This window comes from Enhydra lutris, unplaced genomic scaffold (genome assembly GCF_002288905.1).
Source record: "Enhydra lutris kenyoni isolate GAN:26980312 unplaced genomic scaffold, ASM228890v2 scaffoldscaffold7, whole genome shotgun sequence".
NCBI lineage: Eukaryota > Metazoa > Chordata > Mammalia > Carnivora > Mustelidae > Enhydra > Enhydra lutris.
The window spans coordinates 23,538,256-23,552,366 of record NW_019154091.1 but is presented as its reverse complement, the minus strand read 5'-3'; the positions used below and the strand labels follow the sequence as shown (position 1 = coordinate 23,552,366).

At 36.1% G+C, this 14,111-nt stretch overlaps 1 pseudogene; it reads left to right on the top strand.

The window, feature by feature from the left end:
- Positions 1 to 13,127: 13,127 nt before the first annotated feature.
- LOC111142346 lies at positions 13,128 to 13,723 on the top strand (annotated as a pseudogene).
- Positions 13,724 to 14,111: the final 388 nt, after the last annotated feature.

Genomic DNA, 14,111 nt, shown 5'->3' with positions numbered 1-14,111 from the left:
TTTGTTTTTTGCAAGATAGAGTAAGAGACAGAGATCAAAAAACCACAGCCATATTATTAACTAGCTGAAATAGAAAATGTGTTTCATATATGTGTCTACCATCAAGCCTCCTCATTTTTTTTTCCTTTAGAACAAAATCTGTACAGTCAGAAATGCGGACATCTCCCCTTGGCAGAGGCAGCACCTGCTTTCAGAAAGCAGAGAAAGTGTGTATCTTGAGGCAACACTGCTAGAAAGAAATATCAGGGCAGGGACTGACAGGTTCAGCTTCTTCTCCCTAATGAGCCTATTAGTTATGTCACTCTCCTCCTTGGGAAGGAGAGGACTCCACGTGCTTCCAAGTTTTTCTCTCCTGGTTGTACATATTCTCCTTCATTTGTCTGAAAAGTATGGGATAGAGAACTGACTTCACCTCCTCATTTTTGTTCTCTTCACAAGTAATTGTTCCAAGCAGACAATTTGCTAGGTGTTGTGAGATATGCACAGGTAGGAAACGCAGATTCCCTGTGCCTAAAGCTATCGGGTATAGAAGGGAACTTGATACCCAAAGTGAACAACTCAAATGATACTTTCTTGGAAAATCCTTTCTTGAATACTCTAAAGTTGTTTTCTTCCTATCTTAGACACTGTGTTACAGCATCAGGTTCTATTGTCAATCAGGACATTTATGAAATTATGTCCTGTCATACAACTCTGTCAAGTTGTATCTTTTCTGTCTCCTTCCTCTACAAGAAAGTCTTTGGGATTGGGTGATTGATGTTTCTTTCCCTGTATACTACTTTATGCTCAGCACACAGAAGAATTCCTGTGAACTAACATGTTATCAATAAATATTGTTGGATGAATGAATATTTGAATGGGCCATCTATTTGCAGAACTAACAGGTATAAATCTTACACCTTGATGATTTGGTAGTAATAAGTTAATCTTTGATACATCCTTAATGGATAATAGGAATCCTTTGAGTAAATATTATACATGGTTCATTTTGTTTTCAAATAAAGATGTTGAAGTAAATAACAAGGTGAAAAAATAATGTATTTCTTTTGTAGTTTTTCTGTTTTCGTCTGTCAGAACCTTGCTTTTCACAGAGGTAGTTCCTAGGGTATATATAGAACCCAAGTGTTGATGGCTATATCAAGAAGTACGTGGGTAGAGAAAAAGCCAACCAATGGGATGCTTTCTCAATGGTGCCATGCAACCACTGAGGAGAACAGTTGCTCCTGTGGCCACATTTCCTTGATTCGTCAGAGTACTCCTGCTATTCGGTGCCCTTCCTGTGGAGCATCATTCTCTAACAAAGATACCAGAGAATGGATAAAAAATCAAGAAAAACAGGAATAACAATAACAAGTTGGGCAGAACTTTTGACCTCATGTTTCATCTTTTGAAACAGTTGTGAAAAACTTGATACCTTTTAAGACATTTTAGGCCTGTGTTCTGTATTTCTGAGCACCTGAACTCCTATGAGAGTAAAGCCATAATCTATGTGAAGAAAATATAGATTTGAGAAAACTGAGTAATCTAGCATTTTCTGTTATTTTGTTAGTCATTTTGAATCTTACAATGGACATTCATTTAAGAGTCTAGACACCTGCACTGATCCTCAATAGGTCAATTCACAGTCATATTCATTTCCTGTCGCTGTTTCCACTGCACTGAGAAATTGAAGACAATTGTAATTCTGAAGGCACAAGCAAAGAGCATTTGAACCTAAACTTTCATCAGGAAAGGCCTTTTCATACGCACAAAATAGAACGATTCTGTTTGAACAAAGCATATTTTTATATGATTTAGAATCATACAAATGATTTAATTCTAAATCATTAAAATGATTTAGCAATCATTTTAAAACATCTTCTGATGCCTTAAGTTTTTAGAATTTCTTTTGGCCACTCTATCTCAAGATTACTGACTAAAGGTTACTGGGTAACTAATGTTTGTTCTAAATTCTCAAAAATAATGTTTGTGCTTTATCAGAGTGTTGAGGTATCCTAATATGTCATGATGTGAATTCACATATCTCAGAAAAAAAATATTACATATATAATTATATGTATGATCTATAATATAGATATTGGTAAGGAAGAATGAGTGTTGGAAGGAAAAGAAATAAATTTTAATGTAAAATGCTTGAGGAGTTTTGAATTTGATTTCCAGGGCAAAGAACACTAAAATATTTATTCTTGAAATATAAGAAACAAGAACTCTACATGGAAATTTAAATGTTGCAAAAGCGATAAAGGATAATACAAAAGAAAAAAATAAGAAATATGTTTTTAGCCAGTGCAATTTTATGTACCAGCTCTGGAATTAGAAGAGTTTATACTTGGGCATTATGTATTACTTCACCTTTTACTATTTTTCTATGATAGAACGGAGGATGACAAAGCATGGCTGCAAAAGAGAATGAATTTATTTCATTCACAGAACTTAATTACAAAATGTTTGCTAAATCCAAGTACAGGGAGAGCTAAAGTCAGCTTTTAGTTGTTCATACTCAGTATCTATGATAATCTTTGAAATCAATTGGAATTTTGATTCTTAAGCAAGAAGGGTTTGCTGGGAAATGCAGTTTAGATGAGAAGTCTAGAAATCAATGTGCTGGCATTAAATCAGGGCTCATCCTTTTTCCCTTAAATTTTCTCTTTTCCTGAACTTGTGGTTTTCCCCTTAGCTATGATCTCACTGTCGTTGCATTTTCTCTTCTTAGAGAAACAATATTATTATTAGAAGAAGCATTGCTCTGCACGTGGAGAATTTCTGATTCAGTTATGCAAGCTTTAGGACATCAGCCTCCTCTAGGCTCTAAAATTACATTTGCTTCATTGCTTTCTTTCTCTTTCACAAAGGCCCTCATGCCAACGTCCAGCCCCAAGATGGGAGTTTTGAAAGAGCTAATCAGCAATCATCATGGTTGGAGGAGTTTAGAATAAATGGATGAAAACCTAGAGCGGCACCTTAGCGTTGCTACAGAACTTGAGAAGTCTTGGAGTATCTGGTTTGACATAAGATTCCTAGGCTGACTGGTAACAAAACAGTCATTAGAGCCAGAGAGTAGAAAAAGAAAAAAAGTTTTGCCCGTAAAATCTTGACAACTTCAGGGAAGAAGCTGCATTTCCTTTAGTATTCATGGGAAGGAATTCTGACTTGCTCTAAGACTGGTTGTTATTTTACAGTTCATTAATCACTGAGTGTAAAGGGCTCTGGGGGAGCAGAGGGAAGCTGAGGTCAGCCATCCAGCAGACGGCCCATGATAATGACAGTGTGGCAGAGGTCTTCGGCTGCCGGCAGCCAGCCCAGGCCCCAGGACTGTTAGGATTAGTCACCATAACCAGTCTGGCTTGACGTGCCCTCTACTTTCAAAGAAAGCAATGCTTAAATGTTCAAGTCCCTTGATGTAATTATTCAATGCAAATAGCATATTTTTCTAGATCTCTCAAAGTCATAAACGCTGAGAGGGATTGAAAGATAATGAGTAAATCAGAATGTACAATAATATTCCCTTTCCTTAAATAATTGCCATTTGATCTGCAAAAACATGGCAGATTGGGCAGAATAATTATCACTCATTCCATATTAAATATACAGTTATTGTAGGTATGTTTTTTCAGTTGTTCTCCAATTCTTCCTTCTTTCTCTTATTCCTCCCTGAATTCAGTCTGCAGACCTCGGTGATAAACATTATAAAAACTTGATTTACAGAGCTCTTATGTTCAAAAACCCTGGGCAAAATGCAGGGCTCTGAAATGCACTATAACTTGATCAATATAATAGTTGAGTATTGTTTAAAAACAATAAAAAAATATCTAGCACTTTCTTTGTAAAAGCCTTGTAAGAAATGCATTTCTTCTTTCAGATAAAAATCATTTATAAATACCAGGAAAGTGCTCAGAATTGAATGCCTTTCAAATAATATCAGACATTTTCTGGTATAGGACAGTTTTATTTAAAGGCTTTAGTGATAGTTGTTATGTTTTAAAATTTTGCCCTTAATATTTCTATTGTTTTGTGTCCTTACATAAAGAGCAGCATAATACACTGATAGAAAACTCAGTATTACACATATTTGAGATTTTAATTGAGAATGTATTATCTTTCATTTAGCACCTGATATGAAGCTTAATTTTGCATTTCATGATTAGCAGTTTTACTAAAGAAAGTGAATTATTCAAAGGGAATTGCCAAGAAAATTTTTAAAATGCTTAAATGTTTTATATCTAAAATATAATGAATATTGTGTTTGGACACACAAAATATAAAAGAATGCATTTACTTATGAATAATTGAATTCCTAGGGGCACCTGCCTCAGCTGGTTAAGTGCCTGCTTTTGGTTTTGGTTCAGGTCATGATCTCGGGGTCATGAGATGGAGTCCCCAGTAAGGCCCCACCCTCAGGGTGAGTCTAAAATTGACTTCCTCTCCCTCTCCCTCTGCTCCTCCCACCCACATGAATGCTCTCTCTCTCACTCTCAAATAAATAAATGAGTGAATAATTGAATTCCTAATTATAAACCTTTTAAAATGTATTTTAAATACTTATAATGGGTAATGCTAAACTTTTGCAGTCGTTCACTATGCTTGAAAGATATAATTTTTTGATATATGATAACATAGCATCCCTCTTTGGATTAATTTTTTTCCTCATTGAGCATGCAGTAAGTCTATTGAGAGTCACATTTAAAACTCATTTTGATGTTTATCTTCCTTAAGGGAATTAATTTAAATATGACAGTGATAGGACGGATTATCTGGTCTTTTCTTCCTTTTTTTTTTTTTTTTAGACATTCTAATTTTTATTCCTTCCATTTTAGAATAATGCTCTATATTAGCTTAGTCTAGATTGATAACAAAGAACCCCCAAATCTCAGAGGCTTACAACAATAAATATATATTTTTTAAATCATATTACATGTTACCTTCAGTTTGACTGTGACTCTACTTCACATCTTCAATCCAGGACGAGGTTGGAAAAACAGACCTTAACATCTTGGTACATGTAGTTAGAAAAATATGTGACAGACAAAAATAGAAATGAGAAACGGCAGAGCCTCATGGGGGGTCCTAATATTTTGATAAAAAAAAGCCATGTGTCAGTTTCAATTACATTGGCCAAAGTACATCAAATGGCCTGATGTAGGGCAAAGAGCATCTTTTTTTTTTTTCTTTCTTTTTTAACTGAACTACAGTTGGCATATAATATTAGTTTCAGGTGTACAGTATAGTGATTTGACAATTATGTATATTACAAAATGCTCACCACAGTAAGTATAGTTACCATCCCATCACCACACAAAGTGATTACAATATTATTGATTGTATTCCCTGCACTGTACATTTCATCCAAGTGACTTATATATTTTATTGGTCTTTGCTTTCTAATTGTCCTTATATAATACTATCCAGATCCTAGAGGACTCCATCTCAGACAGCATCAAGGCTTCAATCAGATCTTATATCTGCCAAAACTCTGATCACCCCCAAATGCATATAGATCTGATAGAAGGGAATTTGTGAACTTCAAAATTTGAAACTTTATAGATACAATGAGGATCTTAGTAAACCAGGAGAGATACAGAGTTACTTAGCAGATGAACATTTCATAGACCAAAGCTGGTTGGTAGAATCAAGCTGCTTCTAGATAAGATCACCTCATTTAGTAGAATTCTTGATTGGAAGAGTGTTGGCTTTTTTCCTGAACTACCCTTTGCTTCTCCTCTATCTCCTTGACAACTATTTAAACCGTTTGCTGACATCCTGGTTAACGCTTATATAATGGACTATAGCAAATGTTAGTGTCTTCCAATTTCTGCTTAGAGCAATGTAAAAACCCAGCAGATAAATTATGGGCAAGGGAGACATTACATTTGTGAAAAGGTTTCACCGCAGGATTTCTTTAAATATTGTACTTCTCTAATGCAATTGAAATAATTCAATTAACTTTTAAAAAGACTTTCAGAAAGATAACCATATTTAGTTTTAGTTAATTCTTGTCATGTAGCTATTAGCACAGTGGTGATGTTTTGAAATGCCACTAAAACTCAAAGAGCTTTCCAAGTCCTCTTAATGTTTATAATTTGTCAGAATTAGAAATTTCATGGAATTATTCAAAAATATTTATGGAGTATTTACTGCATAGGCACTGGCAGGATGAAAACACACACACACACACACATACACACACACACACACTAATATTAACATTAACATTTGGCTTCTTATAAAGATATATATCTACTTTCATTTCATTTTTGGAAATATGTATGAAAAATCATTGAAAATCCACAGGACTGAGGACTTGTAAATGTGAAAATTTTTTCAAGAAAAGTGCAATGGAGATTTTAGGTATCTTAGAGAAGAATAATGTTGATTTTTTGGCAAAAAGTTCAGAGTAGATTATTAAATATGTATCTCCTATCAGTTAAGATTGTGTTTGGCTGCAAGTAACAAAAATTGGACTACTGTTAACTTAACAGCATCTTATTTATTTATTTGAGTAAGAGGGAAAGGGAGAGCACAAGCAGGGGGAGTGGAAGAAGCAGGCTCCCTACTGAGCAGAGAGTCTGAGACTCCGGGGCTCAATCCCAGGACCTGGGATCAGGACCTGAGCCGAAGGCAGACGTTTAACTGACTGAGCCACTCAGGCACTCCAGGCTCTTTCTGTCTCTCATCATTTGCAGCTTTCTTCCTCAGATTCCTTGGGTTACTGTTCTACTTGTACGGCATCAAATCTGCAAAAGATGTTGTCAGCCATGTGGGTCCCTTTTGATCCAGAAAACAAAAACAGAAATAATCTTCTGTTTGCATCTCAAAGGCCAGGACAACATCACAAAAACACCTTCTAGATACAACTTATTGTTTCTCACCTAGTGATCAGAATTGACCATTTCTAAATCTTTGCTTTGTTTCAGCCAAACTGTAGTCAGGCTTCTCTCTTCTCCAGAGAATGTCAGCTTGCCCCCTAAGCAAGTACTAACATGCAGAACTCTCCCCTCATCAGCTTAGGTTGAGAAGTAGTTGACCAAGGAAAGACATTCTCTGTCAAACCACAAAAAATATGCAGTCTGCTTACTCTGCATTCTTTCACTAACTTTCCTTATTTACTGCTTACCCCTCCCTCTACAAGAAAAGCCTTTCTGTTCAATATTGAGATGCTTCTAGATTTCTGAGATCAATGAGTTCTTCCTAATGCTCTAATCTTCCTTCCAAATAAAGTCTTTATCTAAATCTGGATTTGTTTTTTATGACCCTTTGCTTTCTGGTTTGGGGGAGTAAGGAGAAAGGGAGGTAGTGACATTGGGTATTAGATTGGCCATGTGAAGTATCTGTTGAAGTTAGTAAGCACTTAGCAGTGTTGAAGCCGAAGATAGCTCATTTGCTGGCATTGTTACGTAAGGAAATCATTTATTCATTGGAAAGAGGCTTGACCCAGATGATCTGAATGTTCCTCTCCAAATCCAGCAGAGTACTCTGCTAAGCATGGTTCACACAAACCCCCAAATCAGCTTTTGGGCAGAGATCATATCTAATTTTAATCAATTGGGAAAACATTAAGAAACAATACAATTTAAATTGGATTTTAATCATGTGGAGAATTTTAACAGTTGGGACAATACCTGTACATATTTGGGCAGGAAAACATTCAGGATTTATAGTTCATTGCCATGAAGCTCTCTGGATCCTTTACTGAACCATCAATGATTTCCCAAGCTCCCAGCTCTTACGAGGAGAACGACTAAAGTCAAGGTTCCAATACGTGCCAATATTTGATCCCCAAATACATATTTTTTGTTAAAATTTTGCTTTTATTCCCATTTTAGATTATTCTAATCTTGGTGAGAAGATAAAACTAATATGTAATTTTCTCTCCTCTTGTTCAAGGAAGCAATGTGATAAAACTGTATCTTGAGCTCATCTAAAGTAATTTAAATCATCCAAAAGTGTCAAATATCTAATAATATTTGGAACTAGGATGAGAAAAATATCCTTCAGTAATTCTCCAGGAAAAAATAATCCTGTTTTATGGATATGCTGAAAGGTGTTAATACAACTTTCAGACAGAAGATATGTATGATTTAGTGTTTTCGCAGGAATGAATGTAGTACTTATGAATAAAATTGAGACTTAAAAAAATACATTGGAAAAATCTTGAAAAATATTATTTTCCTCAAAACTTACCTCACTTTGCTTCATAAACACTTTTCCAGTCACATTCACTTATTTGATTTCTTTCTGAACGAGTGAAGAGTACCACAGTTTTATAATGTACTTATCTTGAGACTCTATATTGACATAATCATTTTAATGAAAACAGGGGCAGGAAATTACTTTGGGAGTTTTTACTTAAGATTTTAATCCTATCATACTACTTTTTATGTACTTTTAAATAGACTTTCTTATTTCCTGGTTTCAAGCAGCAGATATTTTTAGGCAGACACTCTATGAAACATTTCTGCCTTTGTCCTAGGAATAAAACACTAGGTTCAAACTTTTACTTACAAAAAGCATTGGTAGGAAATTTATGTTATTAATTTATGTAGTAGAATATATTTTTCTCTTCAGAAACACGAAACGCCTTTTATTGATTTGTTTTTGTTTTGAAAAGTTAAAAAATATACAGCAAGTTACAATAAGTAATATAAAAAATATCAGTGTGCGTGCCACCCAAAATTGGCCAAGATGGACATGTTCTTTCTGTATAAACATGAATATGATCTATCTATCCACTTATCCACATTTGTGTACTTTAATAATTTATATTTTTTTTCTTTGTTTCACACAATTTTAATTTAACTTAGTCCTAACAGGTACTAAAGGTGGATATAATTTGCATTGCTACTGTGAATATTTATATCCTGCATAGGATTTTCTAATTTATCGTTGCTTACTTATAAGAATTCTAATGATTTTAGTATGTTGATTTTGTATTCAACAATCTTACTAAACCTTCTATTTGATAGAATGCATTCTAAGATTGTCTTGGATGTTCTATGTAAATAGCAACTATTTTGTGACTTCTTTTTAAATTTGTATACTTTGTATTTACTTTTCTTGAGTTATAATATTGGCCAGGACAACCCATGTGATGTTCAATAACTGAATGATAACAGAATACTTGTTTTATTTCTCACATTAGTAGGAAAGATTCTTACATTTGACTTTTAGGAATAATATTCCTACAGATTTTTGGTAGCACTTTATCAGATAAAGATGTTCCCATTGACTCCTAAATTGCTTTTTAAATAAATAGGTGCTGTATTTTTCAAATGCACCTATTTTTTTCTCCATCATATGATCTTTGAGGTACTAGATCCATGTTTTATATTGAATTGGTAATTTTTAAAAAAATGCATTATATGGGGTGCCTGGGTGGCTCAGTGGGTTAAAACCTCTGCCTTTGGCTCAGGTCATGATCTCAGGGTCCTGGGATCAAGCCCCAAGACTGGCTCTCTGCTCAGCGGGGAGCCTGCTTCCCCCACCCCCCACCCTGTGTCTGCCTCTCTGCCTACTTGTAATCTCTGTCAAATAAATAAGTAAATAAATAAATAAAAATGCATTATAGAAACCTCGCATTCTTGAAATAAACATTTTTGGTATTTTTTACTACTTTTTACTATATTGGGTTGAATTTGATTTCCGCTTTCTTTTTATTTCTTCATGTTTTTTAAAAGGTGAGATTTAACTATAATTTAATTTTTATACCTTACCTAATTCCCGTTTATTCTATATTAGAGTCATAAAATGAGTAAGGTCATTTTCCATTATTTTTTTGTTTCGAAAATAATTTGCTAGTATAAGGATTACTAACAACTTTGTCATTGTTTCTTTAGATTTTTATTTGAGAGAGTGAGAGAGAGAGCATGAGGTGGGGGAGGGACAGAGGGAGAAGCAGACTCCCCGCTGAGCAGAGAGCCCAATGTGGGACTGGATCCCAGGACCCTGGGATCATGAACTGAGCTAAAGGCAGGCACTTAACTGACTTAGCCACCCAGACACCCATGGGTTATTAATAACTTTAACATCCCTTAAAACTTATGGGTGCAATGATCTGGATCTACTGCTTATTTTAGAGAGAGCCTCTTGTTTGTTTTTTTTTTTGCTTCCCTATCCCCAACCAATACAGTTTTTTAATGGCTGCTGGTCTATTCAATTTTTCTACTTACTAAATCAATTTTAGTAACTTATTTTTTAATAAAATTGCCCATTTTATCTATCTTTTCAAACATTGGCACAGAGTTACTTGTACTATTCTCTTGTGATTAAAAAAAACTCTGTGTTCTATTACCATCTTGTCCCCTGAGATTGCTAATACTGTTTATTTTTACCCTCTTTCTATTTATTACTATTTTTTCCCCTTAATTTTGTTAGAGGAACCCATGCTTAAGCCTGTAACACATGTAATTTTCTAGCAATAATAATTATTTCATAAATGAACACATGTCCTAATATACAACAGTGATGAAGGAGGAGAAGTTTTCTGGAACTGTTGGAAAATATGGAATTTCCCTTAAGAGATAGATACAAGAAGAGATGTCCCTGTTTCTTCCAAGCATTTTGGGGCCCAGACTTGTGGCTCCAAACTGCTCTAATCCTAGTCATACCTCCCAATAAGAAAAGGCACAAAAACAATATCAGAAAGATTTTATTTAGCTACTAGATTAAAATCAATAATCTTATCTCTGAACTCTCAGATAAATGATTTTTAAAAATCCTGTTTAAGTCACTCTGAGAAAGGTTTTTGCTTATTTAAACTCTAACTGTTGCACCTGTATTATTTCTTCCATATAGTTGCCTATATACCATAACATGTACTCAGAAGTTGGTTAGTAAATGTTTTGCATGGGAATAAAGCAAGCCACCATCTTTCCTCTTCCTCAACTCCTTCATATTTGTAAGTTCTCCATCAATGTCCCTTAGGACCACTGCCTATTCTCCTTGCCCAGTGACACCACTATAGGTGGCCATTGGCATCTCTAATTTGGCTGATGGCAGACTCCCAGAACGAGACTCCTTGAGTAGCCACCCTCCTTCATGTTATAAACTCCACAGTTAGACAAATTGTCCTAAACTGCAAACCTCTGTTTGCCACTTTTCTGCTTATAATCCTTTAAAGACTGAATTATCAGGGAATTGGGTTGCAAATAAGAGCAACCAACTGTGGCCAAGAATATGTTACAGACAAAGTTTTCTCTGATTGAGCGAGTTTGACCCCTGATAGGACTCTAGCTTTCCAGGGTTTGGGGGAAGGAATATCTCCATACCTTCCCTTTGGGAATTCTACCAAAGGGAAGGATGTTCATATAAAACATTTATCAGGGGCATGTGGGTGTCTATTAAGTGTCCATCTCCTGATTTGGGCTCAGGTCATGGTCTCAGAGTAATGTAATTGGGCCCTTCATTAGACTCTACACTCTGCGGGGAGTCTGTTTGAGATTCTTTCCCTCTCCCTCTTGCTTGCCTATGCTTGCTCTCTTTCTCTAAAATCAGTCAATCAATCCTTAAGAGACTGTCAAAATGACAAGTGAAAATTGACCGTGATTCTCAAATTCTCCAGTCCAAACTGAACAACATGGCTTATAAAAGAAATACACTGAGTTGCCCATGTTTTTCTTTCTCTGGAAATCTCCCTTGGCTAACTCTCCTTCACCCTCCAGTTCTCAGCTTAATATCTACTTCCTCCACTGGAATCTTTCCCATTGCCCTCATGTCGAAGTTGGAAGCCTTATGTTCTTGTAGAACAAATTGTACCTGAAATGTCTTATTATTTTATATATAATTCTAAATCTCCTTCACTGGACTTCATACTGTCCTCTATTTCTGCCTTGCACATAAAATGATGCATAACACAACTAGACATTCACTAAACATGTATTGAATAAATAAATAATGTATGTGCAAGCATTCAAGGCAATGCCTAGAAAATACTATTCAGTAATGCCATCTTTCTCCCTTTTCTTTTTCTCTTTCCTAAGGTACAGTTGAAACTGAGATCTGTTGCCAACCTGAACTTTAACTCTGATATACTAAAGGTGAACCTGGGGCAGGAACTTTGATATGCTTTTAAACTGACTACTCTCTTTCTACAATAATTACTTCACCCCAGTAATGCCTCTTGGGATTGCATTTTTCCATCTAACCAGAAACCGTGGATGTGAGCTCTGGGGTATATCTAGGATGCTTGATATTTTATATAGCATGGTAGCCTTTATTCTTTGGAATTAGAGCTGTTTCTTATGTGCCAGTGGAGGCTCATGCCAACCACATAGAGTTCCTTGACTACCATCTTGATCCCAACATGTCTTGCATAATAAATTTATAATAAAAAAAAATAGAACTTCACTCTGTAACATTGAAATGCGTCATCTGTTTATTCAGCCAATCTTCCTTTAATTGGTGTATATTGGGTACCTACTAGGTTTCAGACACTGGAATAGGTGTAAATAGTACTAAGGTAAATCACATTCAGCTTCTTCCTTGAGGGAGACAGACACCTAAACCATTCATTCTAAAATAAGCAAACAAAACAATAAATAAAATGGAAGCCCTGAGGAGAGGTATCCCTGGGTAAAGGCAATAGCAGCAACACTGTCCCTGATAGCCGAAGAGTGGTAAGGAATAAGAGTCTAATTGAAACACTAAGTCTTCTGATGATTCTTAAGTTTGCCAGTGCAATAGAGGGCAGCTGTGGAGAATTAATTAAAACAAGTATCAGTTGTATTCTACACATGGGAATCAGATTACAGTTGTGAAAGCTTTTACTTAGAGATACCTAGAAAACAATATACATTTAAAATCATATTAACTGTGGACATAATATCTAAAATAATTCAGTTGCTGTAGATACTACTTATGAGCCAATAGGCAATAAGTTGAGGAGTTATGCAAGAGTTTCCTGAGAATGACTCAAGATCCACGCTTTCTTTATTTAAAAAAAATGGTATAAAAATAGAAAAGGATGGCTTGTGTTAATACATATACAGTGTTAATAAGATAATAACTTGTAGGGTAGGAAGCATTTTTTTCCCTTTTAAAAATTTTTTTTTTAATTGAAGTATAATGGCATACCGAAATGTGTGTTCCCCGGTATGCTAGTCTGAACGTCCCACCCTTGCTCATGCAGCTTTGTCATGGCCTCGGACAACTCGCACAGTGAAAGCCCACCCTACACCTTGAGACACCTCTGTGGTGGATGGCACCTTCAAGGAGGTGAAGCTTTCTGACTACAGAGGTAAATACTTTGGTCCTCTTTTTCTATCCACTGAACATCACCTCTTGTCTGTCCCATGGAGATCATTTTCAGAGAACATGCTGAGGATTTTGGCAAGCTAGGCTGGTAGCTGCTGGGCTCTCTGACTACTCTCAGTTCACCCACCTGGCTTGGATCAACAAGCCTGATCCTCTTGAGAAGGAAGGAGGCTTGGACCCCGTGAACATGCCCCTGCCTGCCAATGTAACCAGAAGCTTGTCCCAAGGTCTGGTGTGCTGAAGGAAGATGAAGGCATTGCCTACAGGGGCCTGTTTATCATCCATAGCAAGGGTACACTTCACCAATCATTGTCAATGATTTGCTTCTGGGTGCTCCATGGACACAGCTCTGCAGCTGGTCCAAGACTTCCAACCCACAAATGAGCATGGGGAAATCTGTTCTACTGGATGCAAGCCAGGCAATGACACAATAAAGCCCACTATGGATGACAGCAAGGAATACTCCAAATACAACTAGGCTGACAGGTGGAAATCTTGGGCTCTAGACCCCCACCTGTGCTCTTACATGGAAACCCCATGCTGGCTCAGGAAAGGCTATACCTGCCCCTTCAATCCCTAACACTGGGAGGCTAAGAGCAAGGCCTTCTCATTCTCCCAGCTGGGAACTGGTGAGTGGTGGACCCTTCCTTACAGTCCACCTAGCTGGGCATAGGCCTAGAGCTGACCAATAGAAAATTAGGACAAGCATTATAGATAGATAGATAGACAGACAGACAGATGGATGATAGATAATGAACATGTAGAGTGATATTAGTTTTGGGTGTACAGTGTAACCATTCAGCAATTCTATATATGTCTCAGTGCTCAAGAAAAGTGTACTCTTAATCCCTTTATCTATTTCACCC